This window comes from Perognathus longimembris, chromosome 20 (assembly GCF_023159225.1).
Source record: "Perognathus longimembris pacificus isolate PPM17 chromosome 20, ASM2315922v1, whole genome shotgun sequence".
NCBI classification, from domain to species: domain Eukaryota; kingdom Metazoa; phylum Chordata; class Mammalia; order Rodentia; family Heteromyidae; genus Perognathus; species Perognathus longimembris.
This window is the reverse complement of record NC_063180.1, coordinates 18,028,063-18,043,201: the sequence shown is the minus strand read 5'-3', so window position 1 is coordinate 18,043,201 and position 15,139 is coordinate 18,028,063. Positions and strand designations below refer to the sequence as shown.

The 15,139-nt window shown below is 51.0% G+C and overlaps 1 pseudogene; it reads right to left on the bottom strand.

Moving 5' to 3' along the window:
- Positions 1 to 3,865: 3,865 nt before the first annotated feature.
- LOC125338937 lies at positions 3,866 to 9,805 on the bottom strand (annotated as a pseudogene).
- Positions 9,806 to 15,139: the final 5,334 nt, after the last annotated feature.

The window sequence follows — 15,139 nt, the reverse complement described above, 5'->3', positions numbered from 1 at the left end:
TTGCCACTAGGCCATACTCCCAGCCCCTATCCCAGCTCTTTGAGAAGTGAGCTGGAGGTTGGAGATTCTATTGAGCAAAAGGTGAGACCCTGTCCAAAAAAATAGGGAAAGAACTGGAGGTGTGACTCAAGTGGTAGAACACCTGCCCTGCAAGCATGAGGGCAGGTGAGTTTAAAACCCAGTACACACAAACAACAACAACAACAAAACCCCCCACAAAACCCTACTACCATCAACAACAAAAGTTCTGATCCAGGTATTGAATATCTGTCATTTTTCCATTTACTTATTTGAGACATGGAAATAATAAGAAGATCACAGTTCAGGTCAACCAACCCAGGAAACATGAAATCCTGCCTGAAAATTAACTAAAACCAGAAAAGCTTTCAGAGTGGCTGGGTGAGTACTGTCTGCTTATTATGTTCAAACTTCAGTAGAGAAGGAAGGAAGAAAAGAAGGGAGGAAGGGAGGGAGGGAAAGAAAGAAAAAAGAAAGAAAATCAGTCTAGAGAGACTATAAAGTGGAGCATAGAAAGCCAGTGTGTTAATGGGGTGCTGGTGGCTCACACCTATAGCTACTCAGGAAGCTGAGATCTAAGGACTACAGTTCAAAGCCAGCCTGAGCAGGAAAGGCAATGAAATGAATCTCCAGTTAACCACCTAAAAACTGGAAGTGAAGAGGCTGGGAATATGGCCTAGTGGCAAGAGAGCTCGCCTCATATACATGAAGCCCTGGGTTCGATTCTCCAGCGCCACATATCTGGAAAACGGCCAGAAGTGGCGCTGTGGCTCAAGTGGCAGAGCAAAAAGGAAGCCAGGGACAGTGCTCAGGCCCTGAGTCCAAGCCCCAGGGGCCAAAAAAAAACAACAAAAAAAAACAACTGGAAGCTGAGGCTCAAAGTGGTAGAGTGCTAGCCTTGAGTGAAAGAAGCTCAGGGACAACATCCAGGCCCTGAGTTCGAGCCCCACAACTGAGGGGAAAAAAAGAAAGAAAGAAAACCAGTGTGTTTGGAGATGAATGTTGTGGTTCTTATGTGTAATCCTAACTACTTGGGAGGTTGAGATTGAGAAGGACCTCAGTTTGAGGCCAGCCCTGGCAAAAAGAAGTTCCTGAGTTCCGTCTTAACCAATGGTTGTGCCTGATGGTACTTACTTGTTCCAGCTATGGGGTTGGGTAGGGTGAATTCAAAGGCTGAGTATAGTGGTAAGTACATAGAGAAGCATAAATAGGCTAATGGCAGGCTATCTTGAAAACAAATAATGTGGGCTGGGAATGTGGCTTAGTGGTAGAGGGCTCACCTAGCATGCATGAAGCCCTGGGTTTGATTCCTCAGTGCCACAGATTCCTCATTACTACAGAAAAAGCTGGAAGTGGCACTGTGGCTCAACTGATGGAGTGCTAGCCTTGAGCAAAAGAAGCTCAGGGACAGTGCCCAGGTCCTGAATTCAAGCCCCAGGACTGGCAAAAAAAAAAATAATAACAATGCAAAAAAATAGAAAGGGGCGTGGCTGGGGATATGGCCTAGTGGCAAGAGAGCTTGCCTCGTATACATGAGGCCCTGGGTTCGATTCCCCAGCACCACATATACAGAAAACGGCCAGAAGTGGCGCTGTGGCTCAAGTGGCAGAGTGCTAGCCTTGAGCAAAAGGAAGCCAGGGACAGTGCTCAGGCCCTGAGTCCAAGGCCCAGGACTGGCAAAAAAAAAAAAAAAAAAAAGAAAGAAACTGTAATCCATCTGAACACCAATTTGACAATAAATTATCTTAATGATAAAAAAAATAGAAAGGGGCTGGAGGTATGACTCAAGTGGTAGGGCCAGTGAGTTTGATCTTCATTACCATAAAAAAAAAGAAAGCCTACTTATAAGGAATAAGGGAGAGCTGTCTCCCTCTGGGCACTGGTCTGTAGCTTGAGAGAATCTTGTGGGGAAAGATCTGCCAGTGGTTGGGCACTGGTGACTTGCGTCTGTCATCCTAGCTACTCAGGGGGCTGAGATTTGAGGATGGTCATTCAAAGCCAGCTGGGACAGAAAAGTCCATGAGACGCTTATCTCCAAAAACTACCAAAGAAGCTACAAGTATTGCTGTAGCTCAAAGTGGTAGAGCACCAGCCTTGAGCAAAAAAGCTCAGGGACAGCACTCAGGCCCTGAGTTCAAGCCCCAGGGCTGACAACCCCCCCCCCCCCCCACCCCAAATAAAGATCTTCTGGTGGCTGAGAGGACAATGGGAAGGGGGATGGAGTGGGATAGAGGGGAGCTCACAGGCCAAGCCCTCCAGTTGGGGGCTGATGGGGTCTCAGGGCTAGCACAGCCCCTGCAGTTTAAACTCCTTCTAGTTCCGAGGGAAGAGGAAGGCTTCTAGCCAGCCAGGGGCCCCCTGAGGCCTGGAGAGAAGGAGGGGAAGACAGAAATAGCAACAGAGAAGGAGGGAGGAGGACAGAGCTGGGCAGACCGGGTGGGAGGCAGCAAGGGCAGCTACATAGCCTAGGAGAATCCCAGGCATGGAGGCTCCCCCCTCAGCCCGCCCTGGTGGCCCAGCCACACGTAGCATGACAGTCACTGTGACACCTGGACACTACATGCTCACAGCAGTCAGGCTGGGTTGGCAAACCTTCTGGGCTACATGTTGGGGGCAGAGGGGGAGGAACAATCCAGGCGAACAACCCAGCAAATTCAGTTGCTCACATAATAAGCAAGATCTCATCTAATGTCTGGGACAAGCTGGGTGCTGCTGGCTCACACCTGTCATTCTAGCTACTCAGGAGGCTGAGATTTGAGGATTGAAGTTTGAGGCCAGCATGGGCAAGAAAAACCCGTGAGACTCTAATCTCCAATGAACCACCAAAAATAAAAAGTCAGAAGTGGAGGTGTGACTCAAGTGGTAGAGCCATAGCCTTGAACACAAAAGCTCAGGAACAGCACTCGAGCAAGTCCCATGACTGACCAAATAAATGAAATAAATTGAAGTGGGCACTGGGTGGCTCACACCTGTCATCCTAGCTACTCAGGAGCCTGAGATCTGAGGATCACAGTTTGAAGCCAGCCCAGACAGGAAAGTCTGTGAGACTCTTACCTCCAATGAACCACCAAAAAATTGGAAATGGCGCTGTGGCTCAAATGTTAAAGCACTAGCTTTGAGCAAAACAACTCAGGAACAGTGCCCAGGCTCTGAGTTCAACCTCAGTGTCTGACCAAAAAACAAAAAGTCTGTGACTAGAAATGCAAAGATCTTGGTTCCTTTTTGCTTTTTTTTTTTTTTTTTTTTTGTGTGCCAGTACTAGGGCTTGAACTCAGAACCTGGTACTACCTTTTAGCTTTTTTCAATCAAGGCTGGCACTCTTTTACTGAAGCCACACCTCCACTTCAGAGCTTCTGCTAGCTTATTGGAGGTAGGAGTCTCACGGACTTTTCTGCATGGGCTGGGTTGGAACTGCGATTCCCAGATCTCAGCCTCTTAAGGAGCTAGGATGTTGGGCGGGAGCCGTTGGCTTCAGGCTCTGGTTCTTCATTGGTCATTTTTTTTTTTTATCAGATAATGCATGCTGAGTGGTAAATAGCTCTTGATCTGTCTTAGGTACACGCAGTCAACGCGTGTACCTGCACACACACACACACACACACACTAGGTGTACATGAATGTGCATCATAATGCAACTTTGGTTAGCCCCAGGTTTGGGGAGAATCTCACTTGGACACACAATCACAGAAGTCAGGCACATGCCAACAACACACACTGACATTCACGTTCAGACCCACGGCCACCATCACACGCCACACAAGCAGCCGAGGTTGTTGTGGGTTTATTAATTTTTTTTTCTGTTTATTTATATACAAGTAGAAAAATAAACTCAGTTATAGTCTTAAGACTAGGCTGTAAATAGGGGGAGGGAGGAAAAAACTTAAGGCAGGGTGAGGACCAGGGCATACATAGGGTGCAGGGGTCCCCCAGATGAGCTGGGGATAGGTTCACATTATTTGACCTACAAGGCCTCTCGGTGACACAGCTCAGGTCCCGGATGAGGAGATGCAGCAGGTTGGAGGTGACAGAGGCCAGCAGGCAGCCTGGAGACTCCTGTCACACAGGGGAGGGGTCAGGGCCATCGAAGCTTGGGACCCAGGCACTGCTGTCCACCCCCCCCCCCTGCAGTCCACCCCACGACCAGCCCCTCACCTTTTTCGGGGCGGCCTGGAGCCTGTGCAGCCAGTGGGACAGGTGGCGGCTGGGGGGCCTGGGGCTGGCTGAGGGCTGAGCCTGGGCCTGAGGACACAGTACAGTGGGGGTGAGGCCAGGCCTGGGCCCCAGGGGCCACCGGGGATCAAAACCCCAACCTGGGGAGAGCCTGGGCTCAGGACTCACACAGGCCTGGAGTTGGGAGTGGATGTGGCGCAGGGTGTTGAGCGGCTGCTCCAGGGTGTCCCGCAGGGCAGGCTCAGCCACAGAGCCCAGGACCTGCAGTGTGAGGGCCAGCTCAGCAGGGCCTCGGGGCGCTCCCACACCTGAGGGGGACAGAGGAGGGGAGGCTCAGTGAGGGAGGCTGGGGGGGGGTTAGGACAGGCTCAAGGGGCAGGTGGTGGAAGTCAGGGGTAGACACCAGAGAAAGAAGGAAGAGTGAGAGGAAGCCAGGCACTGGTGGCTCACGCCTGTCATCCTTGCTACTCAGGAGGATGAGTTCTAAGGATCACGGTTCAAAGCCGGCCCAGGCGGGAAAGTCCATGCGACTCTTATCTCCAATGAACCACCAGAAAACTGGAAGTGGCGCTGTGGTTCATTGTGGTAGAGTGCTAGCTTTGAGCAAAAAAGCTAAGGGACAGGGCCCAGACCCTGAGTTCAAACCCCACAACTGACAAAAAAAAAAAAAAAAAGAAAGAAAAGAAAGAAAGAAAGAAAAAGAGAGAAAGAGAGAGATGAGAGGAGAAAAAGCAGAAGGCAAGTGAGATATGCACCAGTGGCAGCTGGGGAGTCTGGGCATCCCAGAGGACACCCCAGCAGCACAGGGCAGGGGGACAGATGACGGGAGGGCAGGGAGGGAGACCAGGGAGTGGGAAGAGAAGGATAGGGCCCAGGAAGACGGAGCAGGGAGAAGAAGAACAGATGGGGGACAGACTGGGGCCATAGGATAAAGAAAAAGAGACATGAGCTGAGCAAAGTAGTGCTCAACTGTAATCACTGCACTAAGAAGGTGGAGGCGGGAAGATCTCAAGTTCAAGGTAAAACAGGGATGCATATCGAGACTTTGTCTCAGAGAGACAGAGAGGAGGAGAACAGGAGGATCTAGATTAGACTGAGAGTAAGAAGGTTGTGTGAAGAACCCATGGAAGTGGCCAGACAGTGGGATGAGATGAAGACAGGGACGGGGTCACTTCAGGAGGCCAGAGAGCAGGGAAAGGCCTGGGGGGGGGGGGGGTGCCTGCGAGCCCTCCACTCACGAGTAGCTCTTGCAGGATCCAGACTCTGGGAAAGAGGTAGGTGGTGCTGCACTTGACATCCTTTCCCTAGAGCCACGGTTCCTGGAAAGCAGGGCCCAGGTTAGTCCACACAGGAGGGTGGAGGCTAGCTCATAGCAACAAGCAGGAAGGGGGAGGCCCGGCGCTGGGGGCTCACACCTGTGATCCTAGTGACTCAGGAGGCTGAGATCTAGAGGGTCACAATTCAAAGTCAGACAGGGTAGAAATACCCAAGAGACTCTTATTTCCAATTAACCGGCCAAAAAGCTGGACTGGAGGCATGGCACAAGTGGTAGAGCACTAGCCTCGGAGTGAAAAAAGCTAAGTGAGAGTATAAGGCCCTGAGTTCAAGTCCATCTATTTATCCATTCACAGACATACACATACATCGAGTTGACCTGGCAGGAGTCTTGAGTTGAATCCCTAGAACAAAAGATAGAAGTTAAGCCAGGCACTGGTGGCTCACTCCTACAAGCCTGCTGACTCAGGAGGCTGAGATCTTTCCAGACCAAAGCTATCCCAGCCAGGAAAGCCCTTAAAATTCTTATCGCCAATAAACAACTTAGAAAAATCTAGAAGTGGCACGGTGGCTCAAGGGGTAGAGCCCTCAGCCTTGAGCACAAAGAGGCTGAGGGGAAGCACCCAGATCCTGAGGTTAAGAAGCCCCAGGATCAGAAGGAAAAAAAGAAGAAAAGTAAAAATGAAGTTGACGCTAGCTGGAAGGGTTAGAGGCTATCCCATAGCAGAAGTGAGAGGTTAGCCCAGTGCCAAGCAACAGCTTTAATAGAATCAGACTCACCAAACCTCTTTTGGAAGGCTTCTAGCTCTAGAGATCAGAAGCTGCTGAGACGGCAGCCTGGACAGATTGCCAGGACCCTGGAAATGGGGACAGACTATCCTGTAACAATAGCCAGAAACAGAGTCACTGGCCCTGAGAACCACGCCGGAAGCATCGCTGGCTACCCAGGCTGCCCCCACCTCAAGGCCAGCGGTTCTATGCGCGGTCCTCTATGATATAGCTCAAGGCAAAGAAGGTTTTCATAGCCCTCCAATATAAGCACCTTTCTTTTTTCTTTGTTGTTAATACCACCCACAGCTGGGTGGATCCAGCCTCTGGCCCAGGTGAGTGAACAGGTGTGGGTGTGGCTAGGTTTACCGGAACTGAACCGAATAGGAAAGGGAAACTGAAATACAGCCTCACCAAACTGGAAGTTGCTCTCTGAGGATGCCCTGAACAGCTTTGGCCTGGCTCACTTTAAAATCCCTGAGGCCATGGGGAACATGGTGGGGGAGAGTGGGGAGGTGGGGGGCAGAGGGGTGTTGGGACCCCATACTTGTCCTGGGCTGGGAGCTCAGAGTGTATGCAGATGAGGCTGCCTCACTGACACAACTTTCCATTCCATAAACTCTTGGGGTCTTGTCATGGTTGTTCTCATTGTGGTTATTATTTGATTTTCTTGTGTTGATGTCAGTTCTGGGGCTTGAACTCAGGGCCTAGGTACTGTCAGTTTTGTTTATTTTTGTTGTTTGTTTTTTTTGGCCAGTCCCGCAGCTTGGACTCAGGGCCTGGGCACCGTCCCTGGCTTCTTTTTGCTCAAGGCAAGCACTCTACCTCTTGAGCCACAGCGCCATTTCCAGCCTTTTCTGTTTATGTGGTGCTGAGGAATCGAACCTGGGGCTTCGTGCATGGTAGGCAAGCACTCTACTGCGAAGCCATATTCCCAGCCCCAGGGCCTAGGTACTGTTCCAGAGCTTTCCTGCCCAAGGCTCGCTAGTGCTCCAGCACTTGAGCCATAGCTCCACTTCCAGATTTTTCTGGGTGGTTCTTTGAGGATAAGAGTATCATAGATTTTGTGCCTGTCTGGGCTGGCTTTGAACTGTGATCCTCAGATCTCAGCCTCCTGAGTAGCCAGGATGACAGGCAGGAGCCCCCAGCACCCAATGATTTGAGCAAGCACGCACGTGTGTGTGTGTGTGTGTGTGTGTGTGTGTGTGTGTGCATGCAGTGGGGCTTGAATTCAGAGCTTTGTGCTCGTTCATGGCTTTTTCATTCTACCACTTGAACCACACCTCCAATTCCAGCTTTCTTTTCTTTTTTTCTTTTTGGTGGTTAATTGGAGATAAGAGTCTTACAGATTTTCCTGCCTGGGCTGACATCCAACCAAGATCCTCAGATCTCAACCTCCTGAGTAGCTAGGATGACAGGCGAGCCCCCGGCTCCTGCACCCCTCTCTTTTTTAAACTTCACGCCACATTTCTGAGATCTGTCACTGTGGACATTCACTTGGCTATTCGAACTGCTGTATTATTTTAGGGTGGCATCCAGACTGTTCATACCTACTCCCCCAGAAAAGGACACTGAGATGCTTTTAGCCCACCCCCCCCCCCCAGTACCATAAGGCTCACACCTGTCCCCCTGTGGGGGAGATTTTTTTTTCTAGAATATACTATAGCACACCAGCTGGATCCCTCCCACCATGTCCTGTGGCCTTATCTTTTGTACTCACTTGTGGATCCAGTGGGCAGTTCCACACTGATGGCTCCTGACCTTGTGAGGATCTGGAGATCTTTTGGGTTGAGTCTGAGAGTTTCTCTCTCTCTCTCTCTCTCTCTCTCTCTCTCTCTCTCTCTCTCTCTCTCTCTCTCTCTCTCTCTCTCTGTGACATACATGCACAAAGCTAACTGGAAATCCCAGGGATGGATTAGCTCAAAGCCATCTATGAGAGTAATTTCTATAGCTTTCCTGTTCCTCTAAGGTGTATTCTGTGCTCTCTCTCTCTCTCTCTCTCTCTCTCTCTCTCTCTCTCTCTCTCTCCACACACACACACACACACACACACAGGAATACCTTTGCCTAAAAGGCACTCTATTACTTAAGCCACATCCCCCAATCCTCATCCCCCGTTTCCTTCATTTTGCAGAAAGTCTCTTGCTTTTGGCCCTAGGCTAGCCTCAGACCAGGATCTTCTTCCCTCTGCCTCCTGAATAGCTGGGATTATAGGCAAGCACCACCATTCCCGGCTTCTACTTGATTTTCTGCATCTATGGAGAATTCCAACCCTCATAGGGCCAAGAAAAGAGTGAGGCAATTGAGATGCAGAGTGTTGGAAAACTTAACGGGGTGCTTACTCCCCCAGTCAGAGAAGTGCCCTAAATACCACATTCTGCTCCAGACTGTACCACTTACTGGTGCATGAGTGAGCAAGAGAGAGAGAAAGAGAGAGCGCTTGTCCTGGGACTTGAACTCGGAGCCTGGTCGCTGACCCTGAGCTTTTTCATTCAAAGCTGGCCTTCTACCATTTGAGCCACGCTCCACCCCAGCTTTTTGGTGGCTCAATGGAGTAAAGAGTCTCATGGACTTTCCCATGTAGGCTGGCTTTGAACCATGATCCCCAGGCTCCTTTGTTTTTTGCCAGTCCTGTGGGCTTGGACTCAGGGCCTGAGAACTGTCCTGAGCTTCTTTTTGCTCAAGGTTAGCACTCTACTACTAGAGCCACAGTGCCACTTCTGGCTTTTTCTGTTTATGTGGTGCTAAGGAGTAGAACCCAGGGCTTTGTGCATGTTAGGCAAGCACTCTACTGTGAAGCCACTTTCTCAGCCGCTTTTTTTTTTTTTTGAGGGGGGCTGCTTTTCTGTCTTGAGAAGAAATCTGAATGGAAAATCCTTGGAACAGTGGGAGGAGATGAAGCCAGTCCTGAGTCACCTCTATCCTCCAGCGACCATGAAGTACAGAGTAAGGAGGTAGATGTTTTTAAAGAAATTGGGGGCATGGAGGAGGCCTGTGTGGGCTTCTAAGGGACACATGTGGGAGTTTGAGGGGGCATGACGGTAGAAAGATGATGGGTTTAGATGACATGCCTCAAGCACAGCCCGTCATAAATAATGACACGATGTTTCCTGGGTGCTTTACACCCATGCTGAGGAAGGCACCTGCCATAGCTATACCCCTGCCATCTGCAATGGGACTCTGCTCGCTGGCAGCACCCACACTGGGAATCATGAGGCCACCACCCTGGTCCTTACAAACTCACAAATGCACACGTACACACACATGTTGTACTGTACCATTTGCAGTTCAGCAACAAGTCCTGCTGACTAGGTTTCCTTCCTTCCTTCCTTCCTTCCTTCCTTCCTTCCTTCCTTCCTTCCTTCCTTCCCTCCCTCCTTTCCTTCCTTCCCTCCCTCTCTCCCTCCCTCCCTCTCTCCCTCCCTCCCTGTTTCCCTCCCTCCCTCCCTCCCTCCCTCCCTTCCTTCCTTCCCATGTGTGCCAGTACTGGAGTATGTACACTTCCTTAAATTTCTTTCCATCTCATAGTTGCTTGACTGTGTTTCTCCTTCAGTACCTTGGTCAGCTTGGCCATTAGATGGCGCTAGCAGGTGGCTTGGCCTGCCTGAGATCTGGCAAGCATGTGTTTCTCCCAATGGCTGGGTTTCCCAATGGTTTCTCTGGGGACAGCTTTTCCCCTTGTTGGGAGGCAACAGTGTGTCCAGGGGCCATGGCCAGAGCTGGCCTGGTCGGTCTTCCTGTCTTCTCTCTGGTCCCAAAGCACATGTGAGCTGAGATAGGCAGCTGATACCCAGTCATCAACCTGTGCAACGGGACTGGAGCTGTGCTGCTGAAGCTGCATGCACAGGAGCCCACCAAGGGTGTGCCCTAGCCTCCAGCTCCGTGTGTGCACTCAGCAGCTCCCCAAATAGCCTGTATGCCCACATACCATTCTTGGCTTTGTCTGTACCCGGGGTGGGGTGGGGCTACTTCTGCTTTCCTGGTGACCAGAGGGCTTTCTCCATGTCCCGTGATGGAGCCCCACTGCCTCTTTCCACTGTGTCCTCCTCGGGTCCTCTTCCCTAGTTCTAGGGTGCCCCATGGAAGTCCCTCATACCTATACTCCAACTATGCACAGCTTGAGACCTGCACTTGAGCCACAGCTCCACTCTGGCTTTTTCCTGGTTAATGGAAGATAAGAGTCCCGTGGACTTTCCTGGCTTTGAGGCTTGGTCCTCAGATCCTCAGCCTGTTGAGTAGCTAGGATTACAAGTGTGAGCCACTGGCACCTGGCTATACGGCATTTTCTTTCTTTCTTTCTTTCTTTCTTTCTTTCTTTCTTTCTTTTCTTTCTTTCTTTCTTTCTTTCTTTCTTTCTTTTTTTTTTTTTTTTTCCAGTCCTGGGGCTTGGCTCAGGGCCTGAGCACTGTCCCTGGCTTCTTTTTGCTCAAGGCTAGCACTCTGCCACATGAGGCCACAGCGCCACTTCTGGCCTTTTCTGTTTATGTGGTGCTGAGGAATCGGAACCCAGGGCTTTGTGCATGTTAGGCAAGCACTCTTGCCACTAGGCCATATTCCCAACCCTCTACTGCATTATCTTTGACACATTTTGTGTAGCTAGGTTCCCTCATAGCACATGTGTCTGTCTCTGATTCCTTCCTTCTGTCATTACCTCTTACCCTCTCATTATGCAAAATTCCTGGAAAAGGACCTGCGGAGTGCCGGGCTCGGGTCGCCTCCCCTGGCGCGGGGATTCAGGCTCTGCTATGCTTCTAACAGCTCCCTTTCTCACCTTCTCCCCTGGTCACCCGACCCGCAGGTAAGGCCAGGGTGGAGTGGGGGGGCTCAGGAAAGACCTCAGGTGCACGGGGCCGTACGAGATCGCTTTATCCACCTCCTTACCCGTGAAGAAAGCCAGGCGTGCGCGGATCTCGGAGACGCTTTGTGAGCAATCTGATTTATTAGGGTGGGGGCAAAGGCTAATGGTAGGAAGGGACGAGAGTAGGGTGATTGGCCAGAGCGCTGATAGGCTGGCGAACTTGCCATAGGACCCCCTCATGAGCTAATGTCACTTGGAAAGCGCCACGCCAGGGGTGAAAACCCGCGAGACTGGGGGGCACATGGGCTGGCGAGAAAGTTTGGGGGCTGTTCGCAAAGCCGGTTCTCCCTGGTTCCGGACCCAGAGGATTGTGGCCTGCTTCTGCATTCCCCAGGGCTGGGGGAAGGGCTGGCGTCTCGGGCGCGCTCTCCAATTGCCCTTCCCCCCTCAAGTCCAAAGCTGAACCCCAACAGCGGAGAGTCCTGGAGCTCTTGAGGCCAATGATATTTCAGGACCATGGACAGGTAGTGATGCCAACACCGGGACCATGCCAACAATGGTTCCAATTTCATTATATTACCCCATTTTTGTGTTTATTTTTGCTTATTTGTTTCTGTGCCACACTAGGACTAAAACTCAGGACCTGGACACTATCCCTCAACTTTCTTTGCTCAAGGCAAGCACTCTACCATTTGAGATAACACTACTTGTGCATTTTTGGTGGTTAATTGGAGATAAGAGTCTCAAGGACTTTGCTGCCCAGACTGGCTTTGAACTGAGATCCTCAGATCTCAGCCTCTCGAGTAGCTAGGATTATAAGCATGAGCTATTGGCACCTGATTCATTTTACGTATTCATAAACCTTATTAGGTACACTTTGCCCACAGGGACTGGAAAGCCTGTCATCATTTTCTCTCTTTTCCTTCTCTTGGCAGTACTGAGATTTGAACTCAGGGCCTCGGGCCTGTGTGGCAGTGCTCCATCATTGGAGCCACGCCCCTATCCAGATCAACTGGGGTTGCTTCTAGACAGACACTGGTCAACCTAGCACACAAAATGAAATGAAACTTTTCTTAGATGACCCACTATGCCCAGGTAAAGCCCCCACCTCTTCATTGGCTGGAAGTGGTGGCTATAATTTCCCTTCGTTTCTTCTCTAGTTCCTTCTCCATTTTGCTCTAGGGGAATACAGCAGATGGGAGTCCCCTTCTCTGTGCCCCCCAGTTGGCTTCCCCAGTGGTCAGTGACAGCAGATAGGTGCCCAAGGAGGGAAAAACCCAAGTGTTTCCTTTGAAGGAAGCTTTAGGAAGCTGCACTCTGGGCTGGGGACTCAGGACTGGTAGGAGATAGATGATTCCAGAAGTTCCATGTCCAGCACTGTCAGGACTTTGTGGAGGACCTGTTCCCAGGACCCTCAGACCTCCAAAATGCTCATGGTGCGTGCTGAAATGGGTCTGGGGTCTGTCTCTCTGTGGGCTTCCCGCAGCCCCACCCAGATCATCGTTAAGTCCATTTCTCCCCCACATGGCCCTGGTGTCAGCTCACGAACCCTACAGCAAATGCTGCCATTTCCTGCCTGCATCAGTTTCCTATGGCTTCGGCCAACAGTCCACCACAGGATTAATGGCTTGAAAATATTCACATTTTCCAGCAAGAAAACGCATGGGGCCAAGTGCGGTTTAGGTGCGATATTGCTCTGCCGCCTAATAGGTGAGGTATCTATCATTCAGCCCATCAAAAGGAAGGAAATTCTGACATGATAATTCGTAGAAGAGCCCTGTGGACATGATGCGGAGGGAAATAACCACTGGTGCACTATGATTCACAAGAGATGAGCCTACAGACTTGGGATCCCAGGCATGCTCAAACCCAGAGATGGAAAGCAGAAGGGGGGTGGTTTGTAATGGGTGAAGGGGGGGGTTGTCTGGGGATTGCTTTCTGCCATGAAGTCAAGATGATTAAAAACTACTAACCTGCAATGAGGTACGGGGTTGCACACCTGAAATCAAAGCACGGGCAGACAGAGGCAGGAGGATCTTGAGTTCTAGCCCAGTATGGGCTACATAACAAGAACCTGCCTTTAAAAACCCACAACTTTAGCAAACTGAAGATCTACCAAAAGTTGTTGTTGTTGTTGTTGTTTTGTTTCTTTGCCAGGCCTGGAGCTTGAACTCAAGGCCATGAGCACTGTCCCTGAACTTTTTTTTTTTTTTAATTTATCTTCTCTTTATTTTTTGGGGGGGGGGAGGGGAAGGATAATTAATTTAAGTACCTAAAAAATTGAAAATACTGAAACTTAGAGAAACTCTACAACTCAGGCCTTTCCCTGTGTGTGAGAGTTGGGGGTGGGTGGGTGGGTGCCGCCTGAACTTCTTTTTGCTCAAGGCTAGCACTCCTGCCACTTGAGCCACAGTGCCACTTCTGGCTTTTTCTATATATGTGGTGCTGAGCAATCGAACCCAGGGCTTCATGCATGCTAGGCAAGCACTCTAACCACTAGGCCATATTCTCATCCCTCCACTTCTGGTTTTTAGGTGGCTAAATTGACATAAGATTCTCACAGACTTTCCTACCCAGGCTGTCTTTGAACCATGATCCTCAATACTTGTGGTCCTCCCTGAGTAGCTAAGATTACAGATGTGAGCCACCAGCACCCAGATTATATGTAATATATTTAATTAAGTAACTGAAAAGAACCATAAGGGAAACACCTTCCAAATTGAAATCTCTGGAATAATGATGTTGAGGAATGAAAAATCCAGCTCTAAGCTGTGCCAGTTCCATTCGGAACCACAGGACACAACCGAATCCTTTCTGTATACCTGCCGCCAGTCCTGGGCCTGGAATCCAGGGCCACGGTGCTTTCACAAGGAAGAAGAAAAAGAAGAGGGGAAGAGGAGGAAGAAAAAGGGGGAGAAAGTTGTTCTCTTGTTTCCCTCTGAAGTCCAAAACACAAAGGAACCTGTATTTTGATGAAAGATACATAGCAGGGAAGTGGAATAGAGCAGAAAGGACCAGAAGTCATTTCTCCCAGAGTCTTCCAGGAAGACTAAGGAAGCCACATGAGGCTCCTTGTATAGGAACCGGAGGCAGCGACACCTGGAGGCTCAGCCTCTTCCTCCAGCCTCAGAACACACAGAGACACACATGTGCAACTGCACATGGCAGTAAAACAACCACACACATGTCCACAAGCACAAACAGAACATGAAACAATGCTGCAATGTGCACGATTTATTTGCACTCTATTACAAAAGAGTAGAAAAATAAACATCTTATTGGATCTGCACTGGAGGATTGACACATGTAATAAATACATAAATAGCACTGGGGGGGGGCCATCAATGAGAACAAGGGGTTCAGGCATAAATAACATCCAGGCTTCAGGACAGGCGGCACAGGAGCACGGTCATGCGCACTGGGGTCCCTTGGCGACACAGCTCAGGTCCCGGATGAGGAGACGCAGCAGGTTGAAGGTGACAGAGGCCAGCAGGCAGCCTGGAGACTCCTGTCACACAGGGGAGGGGTCAGGGCCATCGAAGCTTGGGACCCAGGCACTGCTGTCCACCCCCACCCCCACCCCCCCGCAGTTCACCTCACCACCAGCCCCTCACCTTCTTCGGGGCGGCCTGGAGCCTGTGCAGCCAGTGGGACAGGTGACGGCTGGGGGGCCTGGGGCTGGCTGAGGGCTGAGCCTGGGCCTGAGGACAGAGCACGGTGGGGGTGAGGCCAGGCCTGGGCCCCAGGGGCCACCAGGGATCAAAACCCCCACCTGGGGACAGCCTGGGCTCAGGACTCACACAGGCCTGGAGTTGGGAGTGGATGTGGCGCAGGGTGTTGAGCGGCTGCTCCAGGGTGTCCCGCAGGGCAGGCTCAGCCACAGAGCCCAGGACCTGCAGTGTGAGGGCCAGCTCAGCACGCAGGGCCTCGGGGCGCTCCCACACCTGAGGGGGACAGAGGAGGGGAGGCTCAGTGAGGGACAAGGAGGGGGTCCAGAGGGGCCTCGGAGGGCGGGGGAAGGTGGCAGGGAGGGGACACTGGCAGCAGCTCCCACAATGCTCTCCACCAGAGACAAGGCCTGGGGAGTCATAGGGAGAAGGGAGGAGGGAG